This window comes from Anastrepha ludens, chromosome 5 (assembly GCF_028408465.1).
Source record: "Anastrepha ludens isolate Willacy chromosome 5, idAnaLude1.1, whole genome shotgun sequence".
Classification (NCBI taxonomy): Eukaryota; Metazoa; Arthropoda; class Insecta; order Diptera; family Tephritidae; genus Anastrepha; species Anastrepha ludens.
In genome coordinates, this window is record NC_071501.1 from 8,824,229 (window position 1) to 8,839,068 (window position 14,840).

The 14,840-nt window shown below is 38.8% G+C and overlaps 2 protein-coding genes across 8 annotated transcripts in view; both read right to left on the reverse strand.

Moving 5' to 3' along the window:
* Positions 1-14,840, reverse strand: part of LOC128864965 (uncharacterized) — a 331,205-nt gene that overhangs the window by 282,285 nt on the left and 34,080 nt on the right. The gene's annotated exons all lie outside the window — the stretch shown is intronic.
* Positions 1-14,840, reverse strand: part of LOC128864966 (uncharacterized) — a 34,278-nt gene that overhangs the window by 2,628 nt on the left and 16,810 nt on the right. The window lies entirely within an intron of this gene.

The window sequence follows — 14,840 nt, forward strand, 5'->3', positions numbered from 1 at the left end:
AAATTTGCTAAATTTTCTTGAATTTTCTAGAAAATTAGGAACATCGATGTATTGCTGCGCTATATAATTTCTACTTGCCAGGCCATTGATGTTTAAATTCATCAGTAGCAGTAGCGTAGGCCAGATCCCAGCTACGTTTATCAAACAAAAAAAAATCTCTTGAATTTAATACAGGTTACAGTCTCAACGGCTAATTTTAGTTCTAGTTCCTCAGGTTCAAAAAAGTTGCAACATCAGAAAATTTTTACTAACTAGGTACATTTTTGTTTATTAAAAAAAACCCCAATTTGATACTGGTTTCGAGCTATGGAATAAAGTATTCAAAGTGTAGTAGTTTCCAATTGTCGACTTTAGTACCCGTACCGCACTGTTTAAATATGCAGTTGTAGCAAGATAATATGTACTAGTACTAACTATGTAGGTCCACACCGCGTAAAATTTACAACAATCCACAAATTCATAGAAGACTTTCAAATATGTGATTTATTTGGAAGAAAATTGGCAACATCGCATTCAAAAATAAATAAAAAATTGTCAAAAACCAACGCGACTTTTGAGCGGCTTTAAACTGGCACCTTATTATTTGAATTGCTAGAATTGAAAGAGCCTATGCATACTGCATGCACAGAATTTTTCTTATAATTTTTTTTGGAATTTGTTAAATTATTTTTTCCAGAAAGTTAGGAGCTCTGACGCATAAGGTTCTTGTCATACAATGACCTATCTTTCTATGCAAAACTAAGGAAAAAAACTTAGCGTGAGAACTTTAAACGATAAAAAGAGTTGGTTATATGAGCCCCAATGCAAATATAAACTCGTGTGGGTAGTAAGAAACCAAGTCCACTAGATCTTCAGGCTAAAGAAAGATAGCATCTTTTAAAACTTGTGGTGCTTATAATTGACTTTAGAGCTTTTTCCCGTGGAATCTTCTCAAAGAATTCTATATAAAGTCTGAATCTGCTAGCAATAAAGTCAAAAGGAAAATTTAACCGCCCTTATACGCATCTAACATATCAGCATCGATGCGCACTATACCACTACATTTTGTACATCCTTTTGCTCATGGGAGTAAAGAAAATATGAGAGGCATATTCATATATTGCTGTTGTGAAGAAAATTGTCTTTAAAAATGTATAAACAAAACACTGGTAGCTCACTTATTCATTCCTATAGATTTTCAATGAGTCCATGAGCAAAATTCTTGCGCAAGCTGGCAAAGAGGAAAATATATTTACATACATATTACATCTCCATTGCACGCATACACACATACATCTGTATTTATTTCGCAACATTTCACTCATCATATCTGCAAAATTGTTTCTCCCTTTTCATTTTCTTGCTTGCACGAGTAGAATTTCTTCTTTCACTTAGAAAAATTAATATAAATTGAAACTCTCTTTTTGTAACCACATCTGCTGCATTCTACCATCCTTTCTTTTGTCATTTAGCGAATAGCAATCAAAGTAAAATGTAATTCAATTCTATTCAATTGAATGCAAAGTGAATGGCATGGAAAATAAAATTTAAATTATCTGTATATTTTACGTAGATTCAGTCGAATGCATTTAAAACTTAAGCTTCAGTAAACGCCAGCAGTGAGTGAAAAAAAATATATAAAATAAAAAAAAATAAAATAAAAAAAAGAGTAACCCTTTATACTTGAACGTTTTTTGAGGTGGATGCCAATATTTGTTAAAAGCAACTGGTACTTTGATATGGAAATATGTATAAATAATATTTGTTTAAATTCTTAGGAGTGAATATAGAATAAATGCAAAATCTGCGATTATATATGGAAAACACTGTACAGTACCAGAAATATTACGCATGCTTATAATGGCTCATACTTGTAAGTAGGGGTATTTCCCGAAGAAAGCTTTGAAACTACTACTTTCAGGAAAAAGTTCGCGGAAGAACCGCAAGGTAACGGCCTAAGCCAACTGTTTTCAGTTCTTTTTTCCTTTTTCAACTTTGGACGTGAATTTAACATATTTCTATCATAACTACCGACTTAAGCTTCCAGATAGCTTCCTAAAATTTAATTTTTTATCGTTTTGCGTATATAATCTTTTAAAAAGGACAAAAAAAGGCCAGATCCGGGTGCCCAACCAAAGGTTTTAAAAAGGTGTCCGACGGAGGGTTAACATTCCTTTTAAAATTTTATCGCTATTGCTTAATATTTGTAAAAGTTATGCCGTATTGGGTAAGTCTCCCTGTGCATGTGTTTTTGATTTTTTATAGTTTTAAAAATGGATTTGAAATTGCAGCAACAAGTTTATATTACATTTTGCGTTAGTGGTGTGAAAACCTTTGAAATATTGGGAAACTGGTGACGATGCTCTAAGAAACAGCCGTTCAGAAGAAGTGCGTCCAGCTTCAGGAATGGTCGCGAGTTCATTGAGGATGACTATGACGAAAGTAGTGGCAGACCGGCGACATCGAAAACTGATGAAAACATATATAAAGACGAAGGGAAATTTTGATCAATAACCCCAAATTAACCATCAGAGAGCTGGTAGAGGACTTGAACATTGCTTTTGGATCACTTGAGGGCTTGCAGTTAATGATTTGGGTTTGTGCTGTGTTGCTGAATTTCATGCAAAAAAGGGACAGCGTTTATATCGCCAAAGATATGATTTTGAAGGATGAATCCGTCTCAACATCCATCAAATGCATCATCACTGGAGACGAGACATGGGTTTATGAGTAGAAAATGCAATCCAGACATCGAGAGAGCGAGTGGAGAGCTAAGAATGAACCAAGGCAAAAAAAACCATGTCCTTTTCAATTAAAAAAAGAAAGCGATGGCCTAGGTTTTTATGGATTACAGCAGTATTGCACAGCACGAATTTTCGTCGAACGGTTAGGTAGTTAATAAGGACTTGTATTTGGGCATTATAAGACGTTTACGTGAAGCAAATCGACAAAAACGAAAAGATTTGTGGAAAAACAACTCGTGGATTTTGCACCACGAAAACGCACTCACGCACAATGATATCATTGTCACTGAATTTTGGACGAAACGAATACCATCCAACAGCCATCAAAGTCCGCTAATTATTATTATTAAATATTAATATTAGGCTACTGCCCACTACTGAGGTGCTCTGTATTTTAAGTTAGCAATTCACCTCATATGACGCCCTGCGATTTTTTCTGTTTGATCGAGTCAAAATACTACTACGGGGAACGCATTTTAACAGCGGAAGGAAAATAATGCAAAAATGGAAGACAGCTCTGATTTCTAAACCGAAAATAGAGTTACAGAAATGGTTCGAGGGCTGGATCCATCGCTGGCATAAATGCGTTGCTGTTGTTGGGGAGCAGTTTGAAGGCGATAATATCACCTTTGAAGAATAAACGTGTATTTTAAATTCTCTAAATATATTTCGGGAACTCTTTTATACAGGTGGTTGGTTTTAAATTCTTATACAACCATTTTAAGTACTTTTTTCTATTTTCTCAGAATGTAAAAAGAAGTGTTGAAGCCAGAAGGTTAACATATCCTAGCAAAATTATCCTTTCAGTATAACACATAAAATTGCCCAATATATTTCATACCTCAAATGCACATATCTTTTCATTACTTGTGCGCTTTCAACCCAAAAAGTAGTGAATGTTGAGTCTCGTTAAAAAAAAGGAAATGTAAACTTCGTATGACAGCTATTACTCCATCTCCTGTAAGCGGTGCCCTGTTACTTTAAAAAAAAATTTGAATTTAGTTGCACTTCTTCTTCTTAATTGGCGCTATAACCGCTTACGCGATTTTGGCCGAGTTTAGCAAAGCGCGCCAGTCGTTTCTTTCTCGTGCTAACCGGCGCCAGTTAGACACACCAAGTGAAGCCAAGTCCTTCTCCACCTGATCTTTCCAACGCAGAGGAGGCCGCCCTCTTCCTCTGGTACCGCATCGAATACTTTCAAAGCCGGAGCGTTTGTATCCATTCGGACGACATGACCCAGCCAACGTAGCCGCTGGATCTTTATTCGCTTCGCTATGTCTATGTCGTCGTAAAGCTCATACAGCTCATCGTTCCATCGTCTGCGATATTCGCCATTGCCAAAGTGCAAAGGTCCAAAAATCTTACGCAGAATCTTTCTCTCGAACACTCCAAGCGTCGCTTCATCGGATGTTGTCATCGTCCAAGCTTCCGCGCCATACGTTAGGACGGGCATGACGAGAGTCTTGTAGAGTGTTAGTTTTGTTCGTCGAGAGAGGACTTTACTGTTCAGTTGCCTACTTAGTCCAAAGTAGCTGTTGTTGGCAAGACAGACTCTACGTTGGATTTCAAGGCTGACATTGTTATCGGTGTTAATGCTGGTTCCTAAATAGACGAAGTCTTTTACAACCTCGAAATTATAACTGTCTACAGTGACGTGGGTGCCGATACGCGAGTGCGTCGACTGTTTGTTTGAAGACAGGAGGTACTTCGTTTTGTCCTCGTTCACCACCAGACCCATTCGCTTTGCCTCTTTGTCCAGTTTGGAGAAGGCAGAACTAACAGCGCGGTTGTTAAGGCCGATGATGTCAATATCATCGGCATACGCCAGCAATTGACGCAATTGTTCCTGAGCGATTAAGTTCTGCGGCTCGTACGATGCTCTCCAACATCAAGTTAAAGAAGTCACACGACAGCGAGTCACCCTGTCTGAAACCTCGTTTGGTATCAAACGGCTCGGAGAGGTCATTCCCAATTCTGACGGCGTTGCTGGTGTTGAGCAACGTCATCTTACATAGCCGTATTAGTTTCGCGGGGATACCAAATTCAGACATCGCGGCATACAGGTAACTCCTTTCCGTACTGTCGAATGCAGCTTTGAAGTCGACGAAAAGATGGTGTCTGCCGATTTCTTTCATGGGTCTTTTCCAAGATTTGGCGTATTGAGAATATTTGGTCAATGGTAGACTTTCCAGGTCTGAAGCCACACTGATAAGGTCCAATCAGTTGGTTGACGGTGGGCTTCAGCCTTTCACACAATACGCTCGCTAGAACCTTATAGGCGATATTTAGAAGACTAATCCCGCGGTAATTGGCACAAATTGCAGGATCGCCCTTCTTATGGATTGGGCAGAGCACACTTAAATTCCAATCGGCAGGCATGCTTTCATCCGACCATATTTTGCATAGAAGCTGATGCATGCACCTTAGTAGCTCCTCGCCACCATGTTTGAATAGCTCACCCGGCAGTCCGTCGGCGCCCGCGGCTTTGTTGTTCTTTAGCAGCGTTATCGCTATTCTCACCTCGTCATGATCGGGTAGCGGAACGACAATTCCATCGTCAACGATTGGGGTATCGGGATCTTCACTTTCTCGGTGACATGCGCAGCTGTCACTGTTTAATAGGTTCGAGAAGTGTTCCCTCCATAATTTAAGATTACTCTGTACGTCGGTCACCAGTTCGCCGTCTTTGTTCTTACAGGAAAACGCCCCGGTCTTAAAACCTTCTGTAAGCCGCCGAACTTTCTGGTAGAATTTTCGGGCGTTGTTCCTGTTGGCCAGCATCTCAAGCTCTTCGCACTCACGTATTTCGGCCTCTCGTTTCTTCGGTCGGATAATACGTCTCTCTTCCTTTTTCAGCTCTCTGTAGCGATCCCACATGGCTCGCGTTGCGCCCGATCGCAGCGTGGCTCTATAGGCGGCATCCTTTCTTTCTGCGGCAGCATGACATTCCTCGTCGTACCAATTCTTTTTTCGGGTTCGCCGGAATCCGATTTCTTCTTCGGCGGCGGTACGTAGAGAACGAGAAATGTTGCTCCATTGTTCGTGGATGCCGGTTTGTTGGGCAGTACTCTCTGAGAGCAGGAGTGAGAGTCGAGTGGCGAATCTTCTGGCTGTCTGTTGTGATTGCAGCTTTTCGAGGTCGAACATTCTTTGCGTAGGTAGATGCACGTTTTTTGCTGCACAGAGGCGCGTGCGCAGTTTGGCTGCAACAAGGTAGTGATCCGAGTCAATGTTGAGTCCTCGGATCGTACGTACATCTAATACACTAGAAGCGTGTCTTCCATCTATCACAACATGATCGATCTGGTTTCGCGTTTTTCGATCAGGAGACAGCCACTGAATCTTCTTATGCTGGAATCTGGTGCTGCAGACTACTATGTTTCGGGACCCGGCGAAGTCGATCAGCCTCTGTCCGTTACCGGATGTTTCGTTGTGCAGGCTGAATTTTCCGACTGTGGGACCAAAAATTCCCTCCTTGCCCACCCTGGCGTTGAAGTCGCCAAGCACGATTTTTATGTCGTTGCGGGGGCAGCGCTCATAGGAGCGTTCCAGGCGCTCATAGAAAGAATCTTTGGTCGCATCGTCCTTCTCTTCCGTCGGGGCGTGGGCGCAAATTAGCGATATGTTAAAAAAACGGGCTTTGATGCGGATTGTTGCGAGACGCTCGTCCACCGGAGTGAACGACAGTACTTGGCGACGAAGTCTCTCTCCCACAACAAATCCGACACCGAATTTGCGCTCCTTTACATGGCAACTGTAGTAGACGTCGCAAGGTCCTATGGTTTTCTTACCTTGCCCCGTCCATCGCATCTCTTGGATGGCAGTGATGTCAGCCTTTACTCTCACGAGGACATCAACCAGCCGGGCAGCGGCACCTTCCCCATTAAGGGACCGGACATTCCAGGTGCATGCCTTCAAATCATATTCCTTATTTCGTTTGCAGGGGTCGTCATCAGTATAGGGAGGTCTCATCCGAGGCTTTTTCAAACTTTTCATTGGGGGGGATTTTTAAGTGGCGGATCCCAAACCCAACGCACAATTAGCTATCCGGGAATGTTTCGCCTTCTCACGTTAGCTCACTCCCGAACGGGTGTTCGGAAGCTACCCAGAGGATACGTGGGCTAATCCCGGCCGTTGTGAGCTGCTTGAACCATGTGCAGAAGAATCGTCCTGGCCATTCCCAAGTGAATGGCGATCAGTAACTTTCCCCACTTGCGTGGACTTCTACACATGGAACCATCCATAACTCAAGCTAGGTCCTTACGTTCATACAGAAAGCAAACTAGTATCAAAAACACCAAAAACTGCATCAATTTATTAACATTTAAGCTAGCGTTTTTTTGTTGTGGTTCATCTTACTCACTGATTTATTATTTTAGATTGCATACTTTCACGCGCTTTATCGCATCAAATAAATTCTAGGCTTTGGTTTACCGGCAGCAGCTTTTGTAAACCTACTCCCATTAAATAAATATTTTCAACAGCGACTTGCTTGGCGCTAAATTTATTTACCTTGACACGCTCACTTATCAGCGCTTAATACCTGGCTATGCACGCCTGTGTGTATGCAACGTTTTTGTGCGATTTTTCTACCTATTGGTATTAGGTAAAAATTATTGCCCTTTTGCCTGTGATTAAATGAAAATTAATAGTCTATTGATGGGAGTAAAAATTTGTACGTGATTGTTCGATTTAGCCTGGAAAAGGTGGGAACACATTAATTGCTAAAAATCTATGAAGTAAATTTGAAGAGAGCTTCTCAAAATATCGGAGCAGGGCCTACAAAGCGTGCAGAGAGGAAGAAAGCATCCGCATCTCTTTCTGTGAAGGATTGGCTTCCACAAACCGCGGTTGGCAAAACAAACAAAATTGTTGGGGCATCAAAAAAGCTAAAACTTGAGGAAAAAGGAACACTCAGCAGCGCAACCAAACTGTAAAAATTTAAATCCGGAGTAGCCTAAAGTAGTACACGTGATTCGGAGGAAAGTTGCTACAGAAAATGCAGACCATAACTGACGACAACATTGCTGATTTAAGGTATTGCAAAACTTGTATTAAAGTGTATTTATGCTAAGAAAAATGTCAGTTCCGATATTTCAGAATTCTTTACCCCACACTTTATTCACGTTTCTCTTGGATTTATTGTATTCATGTAAGTGCACAGAGTGCTTTGAAGAATCCTTCAACCATACACATCACACACTGAATACTTAAAGCGAACTCAATTGCAATAATGAATATATGCAATATGCAAGAAACAAAACAAAAAAAGAGTGAAGCAGAAGGAAGAACAACGTGTAGCACAAAATTACAAAAACTATATAAAATAAAAGTTATTTTCAGTATGTGAAATCAATTACATTATACACCCAACACCATACGCAATACGCTGTGGAGTAGCCAAGGTAAGGGCAAACAATGGGAAGCAAACATTTTAGCAAAATAAAATGCGTATATTTTTCAATTTGTGGATATGCTTTTATATGGCAGAATATTTAGATAATGCAAGTTTGAATAAAATTGAGCATTTGAATAAAAATTTAGCATGCATTTAGAAGTGAATTAGAAAATTACCAACTAATGCAAATGGAAATACAGTTACTTGCTTGCATTTCAGTATTTGAACCTAAGAAAAATAGAACTAAAGCAGAAAGTGTGGGTCAACAGGGGGGACTGCTGTGGTAGTGAGTAAAAGAAATGAAATAGAATTCTAAATGCAATTGTCACACACATTCGTGTGTGTGTATGTAGGTAAGCAAACATGCGTACACATCGTCAATTTCTATTACATTTAAAGCCAGAAAGTTGGCGCTGTGCGTTGGGGCGTATGATGAACAAAAATGAATGTAAATGCATTTCAATTTTGGTAGCTGCCTTTGAATTTATAAAATAGAAATTTTTTTTTTTTTTATAACTTACTTTATTTGCAATCTATCTACTATAAGACATTCAGCAAATTAGATCTTATAAGATAATAGCAGCGGTAGTTTTGCTTTTGTGCAAATCTACATAGAAATTACAACAGCTTATTAACTTGTACAGTTCGTTCTTAAATTATTAAAATTCATTAGTACTTCAAGATTGCTTAAATTCATTGTTTGTTAATATTATCACTTAAGATTAACTTACTTAATTTTACCTTAAAGTTTATAGGTTGAGTAGATTCATACTAGAGGAATGGCAAGTCTAAGATATGATTGCGTTTTAACCGTATAGTTTCATTGGTTGTGTCTAATAAACAAATAGCAGCTGGATTTATGTGATTAGATAATCATTTCAGATATCTAGTACTATATTTTCGAATTTCATTCTTTAAAAAAGGAATACCTAAGTCCTTATGGATAGATTCATTGGTAATAAACCAAGGGGCATTAACAAGGCTTCGCAATGTTTTCGATTGGTAACGTTGCAAGATCTCCACATTGGAGTTGCTAGCAGTTCCCCATAGCTGTATTCCGTAGGTCCAAATGGGCTTCAGAATAGCTTTGTAGATCCGTATTTTGTTTTCTAGGCTAAGTTGAGAGTTACGGCCAAGCAGCCAGTGCATACGTGTTGTTTTAATTTTTAGTTGTTGTTGCTTAGCCTGAATGTGACTTTTCCACGTGAGGCGTCGATCAAGATGCATCCCTAAATATTTACCTCTGTCACTAGTGGGAATTTGTTTATTATTTAAAAATACAGCAGGGCATTGCTCTCTTCTTATTGTAAAAGTGACATGTGTAGATTTTTCGGAATTAACTTTTATTTTCCATTTGTTAAGTCAAGACTCCAAAATTTGTAGTTGATTTTGCAAAAGATATGAAGCTTCTACAGGGGACTCGTTATAAGCGATAAATGCTGTATCATCAGCAAAAGTTGCTACTTCTACTCTTTCTGAATTGGGCATATCAGCTGTAAAGACAGTATAAAGGACAGGACCTAAGACACTACCTTGGGGTACACCGGCATTGATGTTATAAATTTCAGATGAGGCATCCCCGTGCCTTACATAGAAGTGTCTGTCACTTAAATAAGATTTAAGTACCAGATAGAAATGTGCTGGTAATATCTTTTTTACTTTGAACAGAAGTCCCTGGTGCCATACCCTGTCAAATGCTTGTTCAACATCTAAAAAGGCTGCAGAACAGTATTTTTTCTCTTCCAGTGCAGCTGTAATTACATTTGCGACCCTGTGGCACTGCTCTGGTGCACCATGTCTTACTCTAAACCCAAACTGATGTTCAGGTATGATGTTATGATCCTCAATTACAGGCAACATTCTTTGCAAAAATATTCTTTCGAATATTTTCGAAAATGTTACCAGCAGACTAATAGGACGGTAAGACTTGACACTATTCTCGGGTTTATTGGGTTTTGGTACCATGACCACAATGGCACATTTCCACTGGGTGGGATAATGGTATAAATTAAGAATAGCATTGTATATTATGGTTAGGAATTGTATAGCTTTTTCAGGAAGAGCCTTAACTACTTTGCTATCGATGTAGTCATATCCAGGTGATTTGTAGTTATTTAATCTATGAATTTCTGTAGTAACTTCATTATTTGATATCTTACTGATTGGTAAGACCATTTGACATGGAGATTCGAGAAAGTTCAATATCTCCCTCATCACTGCTGGTACCTAAAGAATTAGATTGAAAAGTTTCAAAGAGGTGTTTTGCAAATGCCTCTGTTTGGGCTTCGTCACTCCTACACCACACGCTGACTGAATCTCGTACTGCTGCTTTACTTTTCTGCTTCATATGAAGGATAAACTAAGTGTCCAGTTGGTGCAAGCGCAGGCTAATGAATAGTTAGATTTCGGTCTATCGATCTTTAGTCTGATTGTAAAACTCAATAATTTCTGAAAGCTTTTTATGCGATGAAAGCAGCAGTCTGAGAACTTTCACTGTCACTTTCTACAGAGAAAATTATGATGAAGGTATTTTCATTCATTATTGTTTATAGCTGGTAAGTAAATTCGGAGAAGAAGATGCAGTATTCGTTTTCTTTTTGTAAATGAAGAGCTTTTTGCGGCCCCACGCAACGGACGGCGGGTTTGGACCGAGATAGAAAATAGAATATCATACCATCCAAATCCATTTGCAAAATTCTTTTTTAATGCAGGATGTCATAGACATTTGCGAATAACGTCTGAAGAAGGATGTGGGAATACAGGGCTCAAGCGTAAAGTTTGAATCATTTCCAGTTTCGGTTAGTTGTGAGATTTCGAAACTTATTATTAGGCTTAAAAACATCAAAAGTGACTACATATTTGCTCCTCCGTGGAACTATAGAAAATAGTTATAATAAAAAGTGGGTTAAATACAATTAATTATGTTAAAAGCGCGCACAAGAAACATGAATTTTCTGCAAAACCTAACGCGAACAGTCCGACTTATTTAAAAACTATTTGTATTAATCTCCTCATTATGAGTTGTATTAAAAATATGAGCCGAGTCGGTACTCAGAAATGTCTTATTATAAGCGCCCCCTAGAGAGTAGTGTTTTGGACGTAAAAAGTAGTATATAACCCGCTCAGAAGACTCATCTATCTATCAGTGAAACACTCGCCAAGTTCGATTCATCCATTCCGACGATTAACGATTTCAAACAAAAGAAAAACAAAGTGTTTATTATATTATTTTACATTCCCTACGATATCCTTCATCAGTTATTGATAATATTCACGCACAGCTGTCCCGTAGTTCAATTATATTAATATATTTACTATTAACACACAAATATGTTTAAATATTCTCAGTTGAATATTTACTTTATAAATTCATTGACTTCATCCATCGACACCTTATTCTCACCAGCAAAATGCATATTAAATTTTCATGAATAATATTAATAGCACATGAAAATGTGATGCCTTGTGATTGTATGTCGTTTAGTTTATTTATTTACATATGCAAATTATGAATTTGTGTTTATTTTTGTTAACCAATTTTCAATTCCAAAACATGACAAATCCATTTTCGATATAAAATCTATACTAGGGCAGTTCGCAATCAAGTGCAAATAACCGGGTCACCGAAAAAATCCATGAAGGCGTACACTATATAGCTAGAAGGAGCTCGACCAAAACTCGAATAAAGTGCATAAAGGTAATTTATATACATTGGGTGATTCTTTAGCTGCATGAGAGCAATCGATACCGATAACTATGGTTGCACAGCTGAGAATGGCAAACTGTTTTGACTCGTTTGACGCCAGAGCAACGCCTCCAATTTGTGGAAATTTACTTTGAAAACTGCAGCAAAAGGTTAAGAAATTAAAACTTGTTTGCTTATAAATTTGATAATTTTTGGAGAGCTTTCATTTTGAAAAAAAAAAAGAAATATTATAAAGATTTGCTTAAGTTGGTTGAAATTTGCAAAAATATATTCTAGGGAGTTGCAGAAAAAAAAAAAATCCAAGTATTGTTTCAAAAAGGCGATGGTTTTTCCAAACTTTTTTTTTTGTACCGACCCAACTTAATGTATTGTATATCAGCATACAGCAGAGCCTTTCAGTGATATTGCGAGAATCATTTTTTTTGTTCACCTCACAGCTTTGATAACGTAGGACGATAGGATATGTTCGCCTCCTTCAGTCGTCGTGCTTGTCGTAGTCGCAAAGAAGGACTACGCTTAAAAAGTTGGACGATTACTTTACCCTGCTTTTTTATCGTCAATCGTCACTCGCTTCAAGCCGCGCTCGGAAAAGTCATCAACATTTTTCTACACCTTATACCGCTGATTCAACATCACAACAAACTTTTTTGATTTTTTCATGACTTTTGCAGCCGCGGCGTAAGATAATTTCGGCCCTTTCAAATGCGTGCATGAAAATGCCGCCTCGAAAAGTTTCGAACGACACTAACCTAAGTTAGCACTGGCGTCGTAACCCTTGAGTAGGACTATTACGCACCAAAAAACAGAACGAAATATATCTTGAAGTTACAAGAAAAAAACCGGTTCTTTTCTTCTGGCACAGACTGTACATAGAGGATAACTTGCCGCAGAGATTCCATTGGATGTGGTGGCTTGGAGGTGGTGCAATCTAGTGGTTCTCTTTTGACAATGAACTCGGTCCTTTGCATATAACAAGGGCCGTGTGTAAGGCGCTTGATAAATTGGACGTTAAGTTTCGTTATTCCAAACCAGCAAATTTTTTGTTTTTACAGTTTACAGTTTGTTTTACAACAGTCAGTCGTAGTTTTCCTTTGATATGCATATAGGTATGTATGCATTAAATTGATAAGAAGAACTGATGCAGCTCATAAAAAAGCTCATGCATACATACAGCACTCTGTCAAAGCAATATGAACTCTGAATAATTTCTCATTCACAATTTAAAATACGCTCAACATGTAAACACTTTCGAATTAGGTGTAAGGATACGGATAACCAGGTTAGGATAAAACAATGAATTAGGTGGTGCTTGTAGGTATAACCTTTTTTTTTTGCGTCTAATGAACTTCGGAATTTGATGGTTTCGAATGCTTTCTGTATTGTAAAAGCCCGTGGCCGGCTTGAATGCGTTTGGTCATTTTTTAATGTATCCGATTAAAAATTTTCCCCGTACGACTGTTTCATATGTAATTGCAATGTTTCCTTCAGGAAATGTTAATATTCTCAATCGAGACAATTCTGGAATCAGAAAACGCCTTGCACAAATGACTGCTCTTAGCATCTGTAACTAATTGGGAAAATAAACTAAAAAAGGTATATTTAAATTGTTGTTGTTATTGTTTATCTGTGTATGAAAACTTTGTCGAGGTCTATTAGACTTAACGTTTTCAGCGCAGATGCCATCAAATAGTTGATCTAAGAAATTAGCTGTTTTTTCGGGGTCGGGGTTGGACAGAAAGGAAAATGATCTCAAATGAATGTAAAGAGGAAAGTGAAGAAATGATTACTGAAGTGAGATAAGGATTAAGACCGGGGCAAAAGTGTACCAGGAGGATGTCTTAGAAGGCGTAGTGAAGCAGTTGAGCAGTACTCTCAACAATGGAGAGCATTGGATCTTCCAGCACTCTTCCGCTCCAACCCATAAGAAAAAAATCACCCAGCAATGGCTAAAAAACAATATTCCTGGGTTCATAGCCGCAGAAGAAGTCCAAATCTGAATCCATTGTCCAGTTTGTGGTCAAATTAGGAGAACATGACCTGTTGAAGGCCTCTCAGAAATTTGGAGAGTCTCAAAGAATCTTTGGTTCGAGCAGCGAAGTCAATAACCGAGGAAACCGTGCGTGCTGCAATAGCTGAATGGCCTAATCGTTTAAAGTCTTGTGGGTGAATGAATGAAAATTAATTTTTTTTTAATATAATATTTACTTGATTAAGTAAAACTAACTTCATTAAAAAAAGTAATATAGTTACATATCTACAAGTATAACGGGCTTAACTTGCAACAGAACTTATGCCATGACGAGAAAAGCTTACTTTACTTTGAATTCGAAATTTAAAAGATGACTAAGAGTTAGGAATTAGAGATGCATTAGCAGTTAGGGATGTTAGAAATGCGTCGCGCCGGCGAAAGGCATATTTAAACAGTGAGCGTCAAAATGCCTGCATATTAGCCTCGCAAAACCAAGTCAGTTGAGGTGTAGGCGCTGAGATGATTCTACCTCCTCAATCTCCAAAAAGCTGCCGCAAAAGTGACTCTAAGTGATATTATGCCGCACTGTCAGAAGCCTGAGTGTTTTAGGAGCTTCCAAATCACCTGGTACTCTGTGGCTCAACCTTTTCAAGTTTCAAATTTCAAGCCGCACTGCATGACTAGCCAATGTACACTGTTTGATGAGGACATCCAGCATCGTATTGTGGGAGTCACGTCTTTTTGTTAGCCTTGAAGCTCCCTCGAGTGTTTCTGAACTATGCGTGGCCAGAACTAGTCAGTGACTTTGCATATTAGCGATATTTTCCAGTACTCGCTGGGTTGGCTTGTGACTCAACTTTCCTAGAGCAGTTGAAAAGTAGTCAAAGGAACCCCTACACTTTCTTTGCGGGGAGCAACCACCATAGGGGTTCTCTACATAGCCAGTCGATCATACTCTGATCGGGCACCCGCGTGACCTAGCAATCATGTGGGCTCGATATCGATGAATTCACATGAGGTGGAAACGAAAGCTAGGCGTTATCT